This window comes from Musca domestica, unplaced genomic scaffold (genome assembly GCF_030504385.1).
Source record: "Musca domestica strain aabys unplaced genomic scaffold, Musca_domestica.polishedcontigs.V.1.1 43, whole genome shotgun sequence".
Classification (NCBI taxonomy): domain Eukaryota; kingdom Metazoa; phylum Arthropoda; class Insecta; order Diptera; family Muscidae; genus Musca; species Musca domestica.
This window is the reverse complement of record NW_026712332.1, coordinates 5,736,618-5,756,496: the sequence shown is the minus strand read 5'-3', so window position 1 is coordinate 5,756,496 and position 19,879 is coordinate 5,736,618.

Genomic DNA, 19,879 nt, shown 5'->3' with positions numbered 1-19,879 from the left:
TTAGCCACTTTATACTTCATATGATCCAACCGCCTGGGTTTTGTGTAGGGTAACGTCCCATTAGTTACAATCTTATGCACAGTCGAATGTTTGACCGGCTTTGTATAGTCGGGCTCTGATGTCAATGAGGGAAACTCCTTTAGTAAATTCGTATATTGATCTTCGTAAGCAAAAATCCTAGGCAACTGAATGGAACATAGTTGCAAACATGTGGATACTTTCAAATTTGTCACAGGATCCACCAAGCTTTTATTTCTAATATCTACCAACAATCCGTATTTATGAAGGAAATCCGTTCCTATTATCGGCCTACTTATATTCGCTAATGTAAACCCGAATTGAAAGTCACGGCGTAATCCTAAATCCACTTTCAATTACTTTTTCCCATATGTCCGAATCGTTGAACCGTTCGCAGCCGTCAACACCACATCGGAGACTCTCTTTTCATTTCTAAATTTTGATGCCGGCAAAATCTATATATCAGCCCCACTGTCCACTAAAAATGTCAATTTACTAGATCTGTCATACACATATAAGCGACGTGTTGATATCTCTGCGCACCCATTGCTAGTCGCTTTCACAACGGGCTTGACTAATTTTTTGAATCATTATTTTTAACATACGAACAAGGCTGCTCACAATTTCTTGCATCTTTGCCGAATCTGTAATGGAATCTACACAACCAACCTCTTTTCCTACTTTCCGATCGTGGCCTGTTTCCTCTTAATCCCTCTCTTCTACCGCGATGTTGCTATTCCTCAAACTGACGCTTCATTGTGGAAACCTCAAACGAAAGTTTGTCAAACCCTTGGCAAATATTACTCGTAGCCTGAACCAAGCCTTCTACTACCTTACCCATGTCTGGAACTTGCGATGCATTTCCCGATGCAGCGGATACTCCTAGCGCAGATAACTCCTCTTTCTGAAGTACCCCCCAAATATTATCCGCTAACTGAATCAGCTGGTTCATGTCAGACAAATTTGATCCCATTAATGCAACATTGAGATTTTTTGGTAACCTTCGTAACCAGAGTCTTCTTAAAACATCCTGTCTAAACTGAGTTCCAGCCGTTAATAACATGGATCTGTAAAATTCTGATGGCTTCTGATCTCCCATTTCAGAATCAGCTAACATCCTATCTATACGTTGGCTATCGCTCAAAGAATGTCGTTTTATCAACACACTTTTTAAATCTTCATAGCTGTTGTTATTTATTGGATTCTTAATGACATCCAAAACAGACATAATAACCTCCTGAGGTAAAGCTGTAACCACATATTCGTACTTCATCTTATCCAAAGATACCCTTTAGTTGCGAATTGCATTTCAGCATGAACGAACCATGCCTCCGGACAATTTGTCCAAAACCCCGGCAATTTTATAGAAGCAGCAGAAACCTCAAACCTATTCGATTGACATGTCATATTAGAACTATTTGATAACCGATTGTGCGTTTGGATTAGTGTCTAACGTGCCATTACTATCCGATGTATCATTTTCGCTCGAAACCCGACCATCTGCTCAATGAGGTGATCTTAACATGATGATGCTTCGGGGAAGGAGTTTACACAACAATAAAGAAATGGGAAAAAAATTATGGAACAATAACAGAAGAAATGTTAAAAATAATTACTAAAATACTAATCCAAATAATAGATACAGAGAGTAAGGAATACAATTCAGCACATCTCCAAATTCTGCAAACTTACGAATGGTTTATTGTTGTTATGAATGCCAGATTGCTTATAAAGACCATAATAACTTGCAGGATTCCAACCAGGCGCGAATAATTGATTGCAGATTTAAATTCTATACTGTTGATACAATCGTTAATCGATAGGATTCCAAATAGGACACAAAACAGATTTCTGCAATTGTGGCTGTTTCTCAATTTTGTTCAAAATTCTTATTTGCAGACAATTCTTCCAACTAGATTTTTTCAATCGCTTCCACAGATTTGTAGTCCTTTAAGATGTTTAAAGAAAAAATCGCTTTCCAAAGCTGCTCCTGGCAGGATCGCCAATTGTGGTGACACAATTTGTTTTATATAAAAATGAATAAACTAAACAAATGTAAAAATTGAAACAATGTGAACTAGGATGCATATAATTAACTAAATGTAAAGTAAAATGACTAAGTGTACCTGTTCATGACTTGTGCGAACATTGCATTAGCAACGTAGTAACGCCGGCAAAAATTAACCGTTGCGGCTTTGGGTTTATAATATTCTAATTGTGGTATTTATACACAAACACATCCAAAGAGGCAACGGTTAATTCCATTCAGCAATATAAACAATTCCAACAGCAAAACCTGCAAACTGGTTTTGCCATTGGTTTTGTTTTTGATTCCTTCAAGTTCAGTTCAATCGTGAATTTTAAAAACGCCGGAACATCTTCTCCCCCGTACTAAAGTGAAAACAAACAGAAATTTAAACTTAAATTATCTAAAAACTTAAAAACCAAATTATAAACTACGAACGTAATACTAAAACTAAAACTTACACACTAGTCAATAAATAAAATTTTAAAAGTGAATACTTAGAAACTAAATTAAAATTGTGAAATAAATAGAATAAAATTAAACCTAAGACTAAAATTGAATTGTTTTAAAAAAGAAAAATAAATAACTAAAACCTATATTGTATAAAAACATGAATTAAAATATAAACGAAAATAAATATAATAAAATCAAAACCAAAAAACAAACAAAATTTTCTAATTACAAATAAAAGGAAAAAAAGGTGAATTGAAAAACATTTGATCCTTCAGTGCCAGATAAACATAAAGTGATGTTTTTTAAATAATTAAAAACAAAAAAGAACATTTACAGAGAAAAAATACATAGACACCGTGAGTATATAAGCAAGATCGGCATAATACAGTGAAACATAAAAGTGACAATACGTTGGAATACAGAAGTGACATTACAGTGAAACACAAAAGAGAAAAAAAAACATTGATTTATAAAACTAACAAAAATACAAAAAATAAATAAAAGACATTATACAGTGACGCAATTTGGAACAAAATACATTGAGACATCAGAACAGTTTGTGAAACCGATTTACAGAAGGGGTGACGACACAACAACAGCACTCAAACCTGAGACCCAAAACCAGCAACAAAGTGAGTACTCGTGGAAATTCTTAAGCTATTTTAGAGAATAAGGCATAAAAGGAGCAGGCAAATTCTTGATATTTGCTTTGAACCTTCTACTCGCTTTGTAACATAAATTAAAAACATACATGCTGGCTTCTTTTGAAACTGGAAACTGCCCTTAGACTCAAAATTTACCATAAGCACCTAGCCTTGACTCACACATCACAAAACCTCATTTTAAGCCACTATCTTGGACGGACATTCAACAGAAAAAAATGTAGCTTTTTTTATATACTTTAAATTTGCCCATATTTTAACTGGAAGAGTTCTATTGGAAATTGCTGAACGTGGAAGTCCACGCTGATTTGACCGACATATTGACACATATACCTCTATGTAAATTAGATTTGGAAAATTGGCGTTACTAATAATACATAAACCCCATATTTGAAAAAAGGAGATTTACATACATCATCATTTAAATACATAGCGAAAATATAGTCGCCATTTTTTTGGAAAAATTTGGCGTCTATCGAAAACATGAAAAAGTAAATAACAACTGTTTAAAAAATAGCGTCTGGTGGACAGACAAAATTTAACCTAAAATTTTTAAGCAATTTTTTGAGAAAATATTGGAAAACAAGCAAGAGTCTGGTGGACAGACACACATGTGATACATAACCCACAAATTTATTTGAAATTTTGGAAAAATACATTTTTTTTATAAAGTCTGGTGGACAGACATAAAATCGATCCCATCTATTTACAATTACATATTCTTATTATAATTTTAACCTCTTTTACAATTTAGCAAAATCTCTGTTGCTCTAAAGAGCTTAATATTTTTCTGGGACCCAAAATTAATTTCTGTAATTTTTGGCAGAAATATTTTGCTGGTTTTTTCTACTTTTGCGGATTTTGACCCAAATTATTTTCTTTTGAAATATTTTGCCAAATCAAATTTTTTTAAAATTTTTGCTCAAATTTTTGGATTTTTGACCCAAATTATTTCTTTGAAAAATTTTATCAAAAAATTTGGCGAATTTAGAAAATTTGTTGGATGAGATGAATTTTCACAGCAATAATCAGCGTTATTGGCTTTTATAAAATAAAATCCTCCTGTTATAGGATATTAAGCGATTTTAAGTAAAAATTTTGAAATTTTTGTTCGACAACCCAACTCACATTTTTTCCTTCGTTGAAATTTTTTTTTGAATTCTCTGAAACTTTTTGAGTTTTCAACTTCTCTTTGAATATCAAACTAGACTCTCGTGATTTTTTGGAAAAAAATCGTTTATTGCAGCAATACATCTCTGGTAGTTTCTGTTTTTGCAATTCTAGTTCACCCACTTTTGTTTTAAAAACTTTTGGATTATTTGTCGATTTGCAAAAATAAAATCCTCCTGTAAGTGGACTTTAAGAGATTTTATTTTCTTTTTGCTCATTTTGGCTAAAAGTTGACTCCTTCTGGCAACCCAACAAACATTTTTAATCAAATCAGTCCGGCGTCAAATACAAAGAAAATTTTTGAAATTTTTCAAAAAATTTGAAATTCTTGAAAGGAAACGAAATATAATTTGATTCAAACCAATAAGATAAGATCGTTTTCGTCGACAAAAATTGGAGAGAGGAACTTATCCTCATTTTAAAAATAAAAATTTGGATAAAAGTTTAAATTCTAAACCAAGTTAGTCCTTTTCGTTGGGCAACTTTTCTTTTTTGTAACAAAACAAATATTTCGTTAAGGTCAACGCTCAGCTTTCAAAATGGATAAAATTTTAAGCGATAAATTTACAAATTGCGTCAACGATCTTCTGGATTATATTTCAATTTTTTCAATAACCAAACCTGATGACACGGTACATTCACTGGAAACAACACGAATGGAGTTGGACTCTGCATGGGACCAAGTCAAAAGAGCATACATAGACTGCCGGGATTATGTTCCAGAAGAGGAAGGAAAGCCGATCGATAAAAATAAACTGAGGAAGCACTATATGGATACCATGGGGTCGTACAAGAAAGCGCTGAGTTCAATAAATGGACAAATTCAAAACATTTTGGATGAAAAAACACAAGAAAAAATGAAAAGAGAGTCAGAGATGTCACAACAAGGAAGGGAAGTGGATTTTACTAATGTATCGCGGCTACCCCCAAGCGATACAGACAAATTTAAAGGTGGTTATAGGGAATGGCCTACCTTCAGAGATCTATTTTCAGCAATTTATATAAATAACTCAAAATTAAGCAATGTCGAAAAATTATTCCATTTAACGCAAAAGACAGCAGGAGAAGCTAGAGAAATTATTTCACATCTCCCACTAACTAATGACGGATTTACATTAGCATGGAAAAATCTCACAGATCGTTACGAGAATAAACGGATGCAAATTACTGAAGAAATCAAGACACTTTTTAATCTACCTGGAGTTTCTACTGAATCAAGTCACACTATACAAAAACTACAACGCACTGTTAATAGCAGCATTCAGACACTGGGGATGCTTGATGTCGATGTTAAAGGATGGGATCCGATTTTAATATACATTTGTTCAACAAAATTACCTAGAGGCTTTTTAGAAGAATTCGAGAACTCATTAAGCGATTGTAAACAAATTCCAAAATGGGAACAGTTTGACTCTTTCTTAACAAACAAATTCAAAACTTTGGAATCAGTTGGAAATATAAAGCCCTCTACATCGACATTTGCTCAACAAAAACCAAATAGCAATCACACGCCTAGATTTTTGAAAACATTTCAAACAAATGTCTCAAAAAATACAAACAACTTTGGAGGAAGACCTACTAATGTAATATTACCTCAACAAAATAAGCCGAAAAATACTCAAACTTGTCAAGTCTGCAAATCAAATCATTTCATAAGAGATTGCAGCGAATTTTTGAAAAAGAGTGTGAATGACAGATTCTCATCGTGAAAACATCACACTTATGCTGCAATTGCTTGTCATCAAATCACGGAGTAAAGGATTGCAAAAGTCGCTTTGGCTGCCGTATTTGTAATATGAAACACAACATTTTGTTACACAAGGGAACGGAAACCCAAACAACCAACTCATACCTAGCCCGAGTGGAAGCACGACCTAGTACTAGTGCTGCTGCTCTTTCAAATCTAATACAGTCCACTACAAACCTAGAAACAACTACTATTACTACTTTGACCCTCCAAGATAAGCAAATTTGTGAGCGACAATCTGGAGGAACACTACTCTTCACAGCAATAGTACAAATTGAAACCAAAGGACAACTTTACGATGCCCGAGCTCTAATAGACTCAGGATCACAATCCACCTTTATTTCGGAAAAGATGAAAAACTTTTTGAAGTTACCTACACGGAATAACTTAGTTCATGTCACTGGCTTAAGTCAATTTGTTTCTGAGACTTCAACGAAATCTTGCTTGTTTACTATGAGATCCAAATATGACCCTAGCTTCAAACTGGAAGTCTGGGCTCCAGTTTTAAAGAACTTACCTTCAAATCTACCACCACAAAACTTAGATGAATCACAACTTCGAGATGTAACAGTATTAGAACTGGCTGACCCGAAATTTTACGTTAGTCAACCAATCGAATTACTTATTGGAATGGACATAGGACCATTAATATTCACAATTGGAACTCCAATGAAAACATTTGGATCAATTTTAACACAAAAAACCAAATTTGGATGGATAGTTGGAGGACCCATACCAGGAAGCATCCTTCAACGAAAACAAATATCACTTCTAAACACAACTTCAATAGAGAAAGTACTTACACGTTTTTGGGAGGTGGAAGAGACCCCTAAAATAGTTTTACGGTCAGAAGAAGACCAATTTTGTGAACAAAACTTCATTGAAACAACAATACGGAACAAGGATGGAAGATATGTGGTGACTCTCCCATTCAAAAAATGCGAAGAATTGGGGAATTCCCGAAACATCGCCCTTGCTCAATTCTACAGAATGGAGAAAAAACTTATGAAAACACCAGAGATCAAAGAACAATATGATGCTTCAATACTTGAATACTTAGAACTTGGTCATATGAGGAAAGTCAATCCGAATGAAATCGATAAAATGCCAAATTATTATCTACCACATCATGCAGTAATTAAGCCAGATCGAATCACGACAAAGTTAAGAGTCGTCTTCAATGCTTCTTGCCCATCATCAAACAAAACAAGTCTCAATGACATATTGTTTCCGGGACCCATTTACAACAAGATTTGGTACTACAAATTCTAAAATGGAGATTTTTTAAGTATGCTTTTAACACCGATATTACAAAGATGTATCGTCAAATACTTTTGGATTCGAATCAAACAAAATATCAAAGAATTATCTTTAGAAAGTCTCCGGAAAACCCAGTAGAAGATTATGAGCTGCTAACAGTTACATTTGGAGTTAACTGCGCACCATATTTAGCATTGAGAACTCTTCTTAAACTAGCAGAAGATGTAAAAGAATCATACCCTAGAGCCGCAAATATAATTTTGAATAATTTGTATGTTGATGATCAATAAAAGCTCGAAAGGAATTAACTGCCGGTTTTACACTAATGAAATGGGCGTCAAATGATCACAAAATAATACAAGATATTCCACATGAACATTTGCTACCACTCAATTGGCTAGACATTTCCGAAGATGCGTCAACTAAGACCCTTGGAATTCGATGGAATATCTCAATCGATTATTTTTCCTTCACACCACCTTCAATGGAAAATAAAAATATATCTTCAAAAAGAGAAGTTTTATCAACTATAGCTAAATTGTTTGACCCATGTGGATGGCTGGCACCTGTGGTCGTCGTATTGACTGGGATGATCAATTAAAGCCCATAACTCAAATGAACTGGAACAATTTTGTCAAAAATAGCAAAGATATTGAATATCTCAGAGTTCCTCGATGGATTTAATACACGCTAGATGGTTCTGAAAGCGTGTATGGAGCCACTCTATATATTAGGGTGGAAAATACTGACCATAAGACACATACATTCTTATTAGCAGCAAATACTCGTGTCGCTCCTATTAAAAAACTATCAATACCCAGACTCGAGTTATGCGGGGCAGTATTACTCTCCAAGTTAGCAAAATCCATTGTTAATAGCCTACAAATATCAAAATATTCGACACAATTTTGGACCGATTCTACCATCGTCTTAGCATGGTTAAAAAAGCCTCCTTGTCATTGGAGCACATTTGTTGGAAATAGAGTCTCGGAAATTGCTAATAATGTTGGACAAGAAAATTGGAGACATGTTGATTCGGAAATAATCCAGCTGATATTGCGAGCCGTGGATGTTCGCCTGCAGAGCTCAAGACTAGTGATCTCTGGTGGCAGGGACCTCAATGGCTCAGAAGGCCAAAAGACCGTTGGCCATCGTATGAAATCCCAAATGACACAAATTTGGAAGCCAAAACGGCAAAAGTTATGACACTTTTCGCGGAAAGAGATGACCCTTTAAAAAATTTCTCCTCTTTATCTAAAGTTTATCGATCATACGCATATGCCCTAAGACTCTGGAAAAATACTGGAGCAAGTAGACAACACCTTCGCAACTCATCAAACGACCTTACATCAGATGAAATCCAAGATGGAAAACGATCTTGCATAATTCGTACCCAGAAATTCGTATTTGCAGACGAATTCAACGCACTTATGAAAAAGACTCAAATTTCTCCATCAAGTCCTCTGTTGACGCTCAACCCGTTTATAGACTCAAAGGGCATTATTAGAGCAAATGGCCGATTGGTACAATCGCCAGCTCTTACATATAGCGAACGTCACCCAATAATATTACCACATGGCGCAAAACTTAGCAAATTATTAGTCGAATTCACTCATAAGGTTACTTTACACGGGGGTAATCAATTAATGACCCGAGTAAGTCGCTTATCAAACAAACCATACGAAAATGTCGAATCTGCTTAATTCACAAAAAACAAACCCAAACTCAAATAATGGCTTCGCTACCACCTGAACGTACTTTTCTGTCTCGACCCTTTACAAACACAGGGGTAGATTTTGCAGGACCCTTTAACATTAAAAGTTACTCAGGAATAGCCTGCTTTATTACAAAAGGCTACGTATGCCTTTTTGTCTGTTTCGCCACTGAGGCTATACATTTAGAGCCCACAAGCGATTTGTCGACATATGCCTTTCTTGCCGCTTTTTCTAGATTAATTAGTCGGCGAGGTTGTCCGTCTTGTATATTTTCGGACAACGGAACTAACTTTGTGGGAGCGGTTGATCTACTAAAGCGAGATAGATTAGCTTTCATGAAGAATATTAAAAATAGCACGATTCAGAACAACTTCACTCAAAATCTTACTTGGAAATTTATTCCTCCTGGTGCTCCGCACATGGGCGGCTTGTGGGAAGCTGGCGTCAAATCATTTAAAACACATTTGCGAAAAAGTATCCCAAAAATGAATTTTACTTTTGAAGAATTTACAACTATTTTAGCAAGAATTGAAGGCTGTCTTAATTCCCGACCCTTAAGTCCTGCTAGTGATGACCCAAATGATCTTTCCCCTTTGACTCCTGGTCATTTCCTAATAGGAACATCTATTCTTACCCCAGCTGAACCAGACATTTCAGATACAGATTTAAGCTTAGTCAATCGTTGGAAAAGACTCAAAGTTATTTCGCAATATTTTTGTAACAGATGGAAGTTAGAATATCTTCACGAACTTCACAGAAGGACTAAGTGGAAATATGAGAAAGAGAATATCAAAGAAGGAGATTTAGTTGTCGTAAAAGATGATAGATTGGCTCCGCATGAATGGAAGTTAGGTCGTATTGAAAAAACTTATCCAGGTAGTGACCAAAATACCAGGGTTGTTGACATACGGACAGTAGGTGGCAACTTAAGCAGACCCGTTTCAAAATTAGTCAAATTGTTCTCCGACTGACTAGTCGGATTATTTTTTAAGAAAGAATTTAGTACTCGCCATTTGTTTCTCTCAGATATGGCTGCCTATTTGCCTAACAAAGACTACAGGTTGGAAGCAAGAGAAGAGCATATGTCCCAAAACGGAAGCAGAAATCGGCAGCCCAACAGAGCAGGATCAAGACAAATTTCCCGTAGCCGATCGAATCAACGCGACCCAAGAGATGAGTTAAGAGAAAGACCTCGAAACTGGCAGTACTCTTGCGGGCTGTGTCAAGAGGACCACCCCTTAAAATCTTGTCGCAGGTTCCTTGATCTCACCCCGTACCAGAGATATGAGACACTTGAGAGAAGAAGCTATTGCCGCAATTGTTTGGCTCGCAGCCATTTGGCCTCAGACTGCCGCTCACTCGTCACCTGTCGACACTGCGACTATCGCCATCACACCTTGATTCACGGTGCCCCTCAGTTAGACAACTCCCTCCAGCCACCATCTCCATCGCCTATACTGCGATGGAATCTTGTCCTAGTCCCGACGGCCACGGTACGAGTGGTTGGAGACGACTCAAGCTCTTGGTCGACGGTACGAGCTCTGGTAAATCAAGGCGCAGCAATGTCTCGCATTTCATATGCATCGTTTCAGCGGATGGGGTTCCGTTCCTTTAAATTTCTGGGGCAGAGGTTCACGACATTTAAAATTAAAGCCAGAAATCAAAGCTCCAGTTGGGCGCTTAAAGTACATGCGATCATAACAGATGAGTTAACATATAGGCCGTACTGCGATCCAACATTAGAAGACCCGACCAGAGACTTCACAGGTGGAAGATTAGCCGATGTGAACCCTAGGAGTAACACACCAATTGAAATTGAACTTGGAGCCGATACCTACTCAGCCATAATTCAAGAAGGCAAGACCTTTTCCGGCATCGGCGGCGTATATGGGTACCAAACAAAATTAGCAACGTAGTAACGCCGGCAAAAATTAACCGTTGCGGCTTTGGGTTTATAATATTCTAATTGTGGTATTTATACACAAACACATCCAACGAGGCAACGGTTAATTCCATTCAGCAATATAAACAATTCCAACAGCAAAACCTACAATCTGGTTTTGCCATTGGTCTTGTTTTTTTGATTCCTTCAAGTTCAGTTCAATCGTGAATTTTAAAAACGCCGGAACATCTTCTCCCCCGTACTAAAGTGAAAACAAACAAAATTTAAACTTAAATTATCTATATATTGGAAAAATAGAGAAAATTCTTGCAATGGAATCGAATTTAAAAATAATAGTAAGGACTAACATCGTAAGGTCCTGTAAACATTTTACTAGCGAACGAGTTAAAGTTTTTTTCTTTTTTCAATTACTTAATTTTTTCTGGCAATTTTATATAAAGTACGATCTTTTCTTTTTAGCTTATCATATTAAATTCAATCTTTCTTTTTGTGAACAAAATAAAGAATTATTTTCACTATATAAAAGAATATTAGTCAATATGCTTACAACTCAAGAACGTTTTGACGTATTTTGACAATTCATACAATTTCGAAATGATATCTTGGCAAAAAAAAATGTAAATTCGGCCGGGCCGATCTTTGAATAAAATCCACCATTTGGTACAAATCATGGTAGAATAATATAGGTAGACGCGTCGACACAGCTGCTGGGACAATGAACTGTCAAACCAATTTTGGAATTGAAAATGTTGAATGAAAAAATATTTAAATTTGTAAAAATTGTTGAAAAACGCGAATTATAATAAACTCCGAATGACGTCGTATAAGAAAACATATACAAATCTACTTATATTTGAACAAGTAAAAAAACATTAAGTTCGACCGGGCCAAACTTTTAATACCCTCCACCTTAGGGTAAAATAAACATTAGAAGAAATGTGGCAAAAACCATTAAAATGCCGATTATGGGGAGGTACCGTAATATGGGGGCTACACCAAAACGTGGACCTATAATTACAATGTTTCGCCACACGAACTAGGACCCATTATGGCCCACAAATACCAATTTTTAGACAAATCAGTGAAAAAATGTGGCAATAACCATCAAAATACCGAATATCAGGAGGTACCTTTATATGGGGGCTATATCAAATAATGGACCCATGCATGCAATGTTTCGCTACCGAAGCTGGAACCAATTATGACCAAATTTCAGACAAATCCGTGAAACAAATGTGGCAAAAATCATCAAATTACCGAATATCGGGAGGTCCCTTTATATGGGGACTATACCAAAACGTGGACCTATACCGTTATATGGGGACTATACTAAAGCGTGGATCCATACATACAATATTTCGCCACACGAACTAGAACCCACTGGGACACACAAATACCAATTTTTAGACAAATCCGTGAAAAAACGTGGCATAAATCATCAAAATACCGAATATCGGGAGGTACCGTTATATGGGGACTATACCAGAACGTGGACCGATATATCTCATTTTCAATACCAACCATCCTAGACACAATGCAAATAGCTCTGCTAAATTTTGGAGCTCTACGTCAAATAATGTGGGCTGTATCGTGATTTCAACAGACAGACAGACGGACAGACAGACAGACAGACGGACATCGTTAAATCGACTTAGAATTTTATGCTGATTATGAATATATATACTTTATGGGGTCTAAGACGAATATTTAAGGATGTTACAAACGGAATGACAAAGTTAATATACCCTCCTTTCCAAGGTGGAGGGTATAAAAAACATTTAAATTTTTTTGACATATTAATGCTCCCAAGCGTTGATGCATCTACCTGTATTCTTCTGCCATGGTACAAATTGAGCAATTTAAAAAAAAATAAAATCCGTTAAAAATTCTGTTAAAATCTTAAAAATACCGAATGTAGCCGTATATTAGGGTCTATACCTATGGCCTATGGACCTGCATAGGCAACTTTTGTCATAAGCTATTTTAAAACTTGAAAAAAATCCGTTTATAATGTAGTTAAAATCATCAAAATACCGAATATAATGAGGTACCATGGGGGTTATAAAATGTGTATCTGCACATACAATTTTCTGTCATAGACTGTAGTATCAATTACGAATTTCAAATACCAAATTTAAAACAATTCCGGTAAATAATATCCCTAAAATCATCAAAATACCGCATATCGGGAGGTACCGTTATATGAGGGCTATACGAAGACGTGGACACATCTGAGTAAATTTCGTTCGGACATAATACACATTTGAGTAAATTTTTGTTCGGAAGCTAGAGTGATTTTTACAGGCCGACAGACATTGCTAAATCGACATAGAATTTTAGGCTGATCAGGAATATATACATTGTGGGTTCTAAAATGTATATCAAAAATGTATATCAAAAATTAAACAATGTGCAATACCATGTTAAATGGCGATCTTTCATGTTTTAAATTGCCATTTAGCTTTCAACTGGAAGATGTGAGTACATATAAACAAACAAAAATTACCAAGCGTTATGGGGCTCATTTCAAAACGTGGGCCTGATCAAAATGCAAAATTCATCAGTGAAATATCGAATTTAAAGGGCGCAAAATAGAAGTAAGAAAAGAATTTCTATCCTTTCAGAAATTCTTCCTTAACTTTCAATATACCTTAAATCGCTTTTGTAGGTAATGATATGGGTCATAACTCCCGGATAAGGGTACAACCCGTATTTTAAGTATATTTTACTTTTTTACCATATTTTCATACTAATTTCGGCAAATGTTGGTAATTTGGGATGAAACCATTCTTGCAAAAACCGATTTAAGCTATTTACGTGGTCTTGGCTACTTTTTTATTTATTTATTTATTTATTTTTTTTTTTGCCCTTATTTGGCATCTTTGTTTCTAAGGGGATAGAAAACCTCTTCGCATACAATTTTCGGAGTAGGACCCATCTTGGTTTTGACCACAATCACCAAATGGTTTGGATAAAAAATTGTATTTAGGCTATTTTGGGGTAGAGAACGATCTTACAGATAATTGTCCACGTAGGCATTTATTTAAGTATAGTCCCCACATTATGTGTACACCCAATTCCACTTTCCTAACCAATGGTCTGCAAAGAACATTTTGTATCCTATTGAATTTGCAATCCTCAAGAGAAAATTGGTTGTGAACTTAGATTTGGGATGTACGTCTATATGAAATAAACTCCGAAAAGTCAAATTGGGACTCATTCAGTCAGAAACTGTGGCAGAAACATGACAAAAATTACAAATATTAGAAAGAAACACGGGACCGAACATTTGTTTAATCGTCATTGAATTATACTAAGATGAAAAATATGGACGTTATTTGGTCTCCAACGCACAATTTCAATAAAAACCCGTAAAGAAAGTCTTAAAGTCGGGCAGAGCCGACTTTATGATACCCTACACCACTTTGCTAATTTAGTAAAGCTCCACATAACAATTAAAGGTTTTCATGGAGAATTAAAACATACACGCTATGATTATAATTATAATTTAAAGTTCAAAGGACTAAATATGCCAAAGAATTTGTATCTTTTAAGTTCGGACTTTCGTTGCCCATTTGGTGCACAAAAATATAAAATCGGATAAAAATATATATAGGAGCTATATCCAAATCTGAACCGATCTCGATAAAATTTGGCAAAGATATTTCAGAGCTCTATTTCATGTATTTCCCTGATTATGGTTGTTACGGAGTGCATATTACGGTTGTGGGTAACAAATATAAGAAATCGGATGAACAATATATATGGGAGCTATAGCTATATCTGAACCGATTTCGATCAAATTTGGCATACTTTTTTTCAGGCCTAATTTGGGTGTATATGCAAAATTCCATACAATTCGGGGTGATATCAAAACAATTCAATTCAAAACAATTAAAAATTTACACTTCTATATAGGTTGTTAAATTGTAACAATGTCACGCCAAAAAGATTTTGTTTATTTATATTTTTATTGGTATTTTTAACGCTTTGTAACACCATTTGTAACACCTCGAAATATACATTTTAGAACCCACAATGTATATATTCCTGATCAGCCTAAAATTCTATGTCGATTTAGCAATGTCCGTCGGTCTGTAGAAATCACTCTAGCTTGCGAACGAAAATTTACTCAAATGTGTATTATGTCCGAACGTCCACGTCTTCGTATAGCCCTCATATAACGGTACCTCCCGATATGCGTTATTTTGATGATTTTAGGGATATTATTTACTGGAATTTTTTAAAATTTGGTATTTGAAATTCGTAATTGACACTACAGTCTACGACAGAAAATTGTATGTGCAGATACACGTTTTATAACCCCCATGGTACAAGACATTTATTTATTTAATCTATTAGTCTATGGATAATTCCTTACAGACTATATATGTACATAACTAATAATTGTATAATTAAAATTAAGAATTTAAAAACATTATTATTTTACTTTTTATAGTATTAATATCCATTGTAAAATCGATAAAATTATAAAACGCGTTAAAATCTTTTGAAATTCTTGTTAAAGGATCAGCGTTTGCATAGCTCATCCTGGAGAATTGAATTGCTAGTGGTGCATAGTGGCGGGTAGTACGTTGAGGAACATTGAAATTTATGTTGTTAACAAGAAAACCAGCAGAAATATCACCCATAATCACATTATAAAGAAATGAGACATTTAGCATTTTTCTACGGCTTTCCAGAGTTGGCAGCTTGATCAGTGAGAGTCTATCAGTGTATGGTGGAAGATTATCATATGAAAAGTTCAAACTTCGTAGACAGAAAAGTAGGAATTGTTTTTGAACAGACTCGATGCGGTCGCTGTGTGTTTTATAAATTGGATCCCATATGACCGAAGAGTATTCCAAAATTGGGCGAACAATTGACATGTATAAATTTTTTGAAACATAAGGATCCTTAAACTCTTTACTCCAACGTTTCACAAAACCAAGAACTGATTTTGCTTTGTTTATAGAAACAGAAATATGAGATTTAAAGTTAAGTTTACAATCCAATACAACTCCAAGATCAACGAATGTATCAACTTTTTCCAGAGAATAATCACCGAGGGTGTAACAAGTATCCAATAATTTTTTTCTTGTGAATCTCATAAGTTTGCATTTCGAATAATTAATTTCCATAAGATTAATGTTGCACCAGTTAACAAACGAATTCAAATCATTTTGAAGCAGCTGATTCTTACATATCTCCGAAATGCTAAGAAATATTTTCACATCGTCGGCATACATCAAAATATTTGAAAATTTTATAGATGAAGGTAGATCATTTATAAATAAAGAAAATAGGATTGGTCCTAGATGACTTCCTTGTGGGACTCCAGAAGAAACCATAATACTCTTCGAAATGGCGTTTTTAAAACATACTTTTTGTGTTCTATTTTGTAGATATGAAAAAATCCATTCGGAACTTCTATTTGTAAATCCAATGTTTTTAAGTTTTAATCGTAATAATTTATGATTAACTTTATCGAATGCCTTGCTGAAATCTGTGTAAATTACATCAGTTTGCTTTCCTTGAAGAAATCCTCGATTTATAACTGTAGTGAACTGAATGAGGTTTGTTGTTGTAGAACACTTCCTCTGAAATCCGTGCTGATAGGGTGAAACAATAGAACTAATGCAATGGATAAGGTTTTCAGTAATCAGTTTTTCGAAAAGCTTTGGAATCACGCTTAATTTTGCTATTCCTCGGTAATTGGCCACATCAGATTTATTTCCGTTTTTAAAGAGTGGAATGATATACGATGTTTTCCAAACCTCAGGAAAAACAGCTTGAGTTATGGAAGCATTGAACAATATGGTAAGAGGATAAACAAAAGCATCGGCGCACTTCCTTAGGATGCAACTCGGGATATTATCTGGACCAAAATCATAGCTATACTTTAAAGTTTTCAATCCATTTAAAACCATAGAGCTGTTTAATAGTGAAATAGATATTGATTGATTAGTATTAATTTCGAAGGGGTAGTTGTTGCCGCTAAATGTTTTAGTAGAATATGTTGTACTGAAGAAGTCTGCAAACATGTTAGATATAACATTTATATCACAGGATTCAGCATCATCGTACTTTAAATTTGGTGGAAAATCGGTGGATTTGCGCTTCGAATTGACAAATTTGAAGAAAGACTTCGGATTCTGTTTAAAGTTGTTTTTGAGTTTTGTCAGATAATTTGAATAGCAAATATTATTCATAGTAGTATATTCAGACCGTGCTACAGAATATCTTCCGTAGTCAATGGAAGATCCTGTCTTTTTATATTTCTTATATTGTTTATTTTCACATTTTTAGCCTTTGCCAAAGCTGTAGAGTTCCATGGTGGCCCAGAAAGCTTCTTAATTACATATTTCGGTACGCTGATATCAATAAAATCGTATAGCTTTTTGTAAAAAATATCGATAGCACCATTTAAATCGTAAGTGCTAGACAAAAGGATATCCCAGTCTGTGTTATGCATAAGTTCACGTAACTGCTTAAAGTTTGTTTTCGAAAAACATAAGGATTTCTCACTTTGAGTCACGGGTATGATTTGGTTTCCAGTAGGAAACGAAACATTAATTTTGATAGTTGGATGGTGCTGGTCTTCGGGAAATGTTAACGGATCAATTCGTTGAATGTAACAATCATCCACTTGATTTACAAATATCAGGTCCAATAACTTATTATAGGTGTTACGGATACAATTTATTTGAAAAATACCAAGATCAAAAAGTGTATCGAAGAATAATTCATAAAATTTGTGTATATTTTCGGGCAGCAGGTATTTATCCCCAGGTAAAAAATTCCACAACATGTTTGGTATATTAAAATCGCCAAGTATACAAATTAGATCCTCTGGCTTAGTTTTTTGTAAAACTGCTTTTAATGCATGGCTATGCTTTTCATAAATTATTTGCGGTGATGATGGAGGAATATATGAGCATGTTATAAACATTTTTTTCAAATTGTTTTTTACTTCGACAGCAATGAACTCAATATCAAGGGAAGAATCAAGATCCAGTAATTGGCAAGAAAATATATTGGAGACAGCTATGAGCACTCCACCGCCGTTGCTTACACGGTCACGTCTAAAGATATTGTATTTATTTGACAGAATTTCCGAGTTTAAAATACGTTCATTTAACCAGGTCTCAGTCATTACTAAGATATGATGTTCAAAGGTAAAACTGTCAACATACAATTTCGATATTTTAGATCGAATACCGCGGACGTTTTGATAGGCAATAGATAATGTATCATTACAAAAAGTGCTTAGTTTTTTGAAAAGTTAACAGAGTTTTGATGAATGTAACCATTATTATCAGGCACTTGTCTTTCTCTATATACGTATTCACGAACTATAGTATGTTTCGGCCAGAACTCAGGATCAATAAGACGAGTATACATTTCATCAGAGGTTGTAATTTTGAATGATGCAATTGAACGTTGTTGCGAAAAATTGAATTTATGTATGTTAATATCATTAAATTTTCCAATTTTAGATATGATGTAACGGTCAATTGTCTCAGTAGTGGTATCCGCTGGAAGTCTTGAAATGAAAATGATTCTTTTTGGCGGGACGGCAGTAAGGATAACCTCAACAGGGGTTACGTTATAAGGAGAAGAAGGATTGACGACTGATTCAGGATCATGGTTTGTTAGGCGTTCAAGCCTGGTAGGAGGTACATCATTAACGGAAGTACTGTATGAACTAATTGGATTATTTGACGTAGAAGGATTGGATGAAGGAAGATTAGGTATAGGTGATGAGTTGTTGGAAGTAGAATCAAGCATTGGCACGGAAGGGGTGTTTGATAATGATGTACTATAGTTATTTTCAGAGCGTTTTTCTTTGTTTGCATTCCTAGCTGATTTTCGACGCTTCGGAGATGATTGTGGTGAATTCATATTCTCTAACAGCTTATAATTTTCAAATAATTTACCGTAATCACTTATTCGATTAGAGAGTTTAGCTGAATCTTCTAGAATCTACAGAAAAGTTTGTTTTTGAGATTGGAAAAATCGGTAAAAGCTCACTCCAATTTTTCTGCAATCCACACAGCACCAGTGAAGTCCCTTGTTGTTCGAAATTGCATCCGCAACAAGTCCAGAAATGTCACTACATTTAAGATGGCAATTTTCGTGACATAACCAGCATGTTATCATTCTTTCGTCTGATTTTATTTTGCAATTTTTATTTAAACACGCCATTACAGTAATATATTTTTACAATATGACGTACAGAAAAAAGTTGTAAAATTTGAAGCAACGTAAAATTTATTTGCGATGGAAACGGTGTAACAGGGTTTTAATCAGGTTGATACAGCAAAAACAGGGTGTTGTAGTGAAACAGGGTGATGTAGTTGATGTAGTGAAACAGGGTGATGTAAACAGGTTAGTCAATCCAGGACACACACCGCAACGATAGCAGGGAAGATAACAGGTTCACAAGTTCAAGCCAGTGAACAGGTACGATCAACGAAAAAACAGAATGCGAGATGACGTACGTACTTGTGTATGAACAGGTAGGTTCAACAGCAACTAAAGATAACGAGAGCACTTCTATTTATGTTATTTACGAATGATAGCATAAAAGGAAATGGTAAAATTTATCAATGTTGGTTTTTGTTTTGTATTTCTAACTGCTTAACATCACAAAGAAATGCGAATACTCGATAGCACACAATGTTGGCGAAACTGTGAGAGATCAATGGCTCAGATTATATGATGATTTTGCTGCGACGAGGCGAAAAAATTGTAAATTTATAGGAGCGAAACACAAACACGACCGTACAGTACCTCATTATATTCGGTATTTTGATGATTTTAACTACATTATAAACGGATTTTTTTTCAAGTTTTGCATTTAAATATTTTAATAGCTTATGACAAAAGTTGCCTATGCAGGTCCATAGGCCATAGGTATAG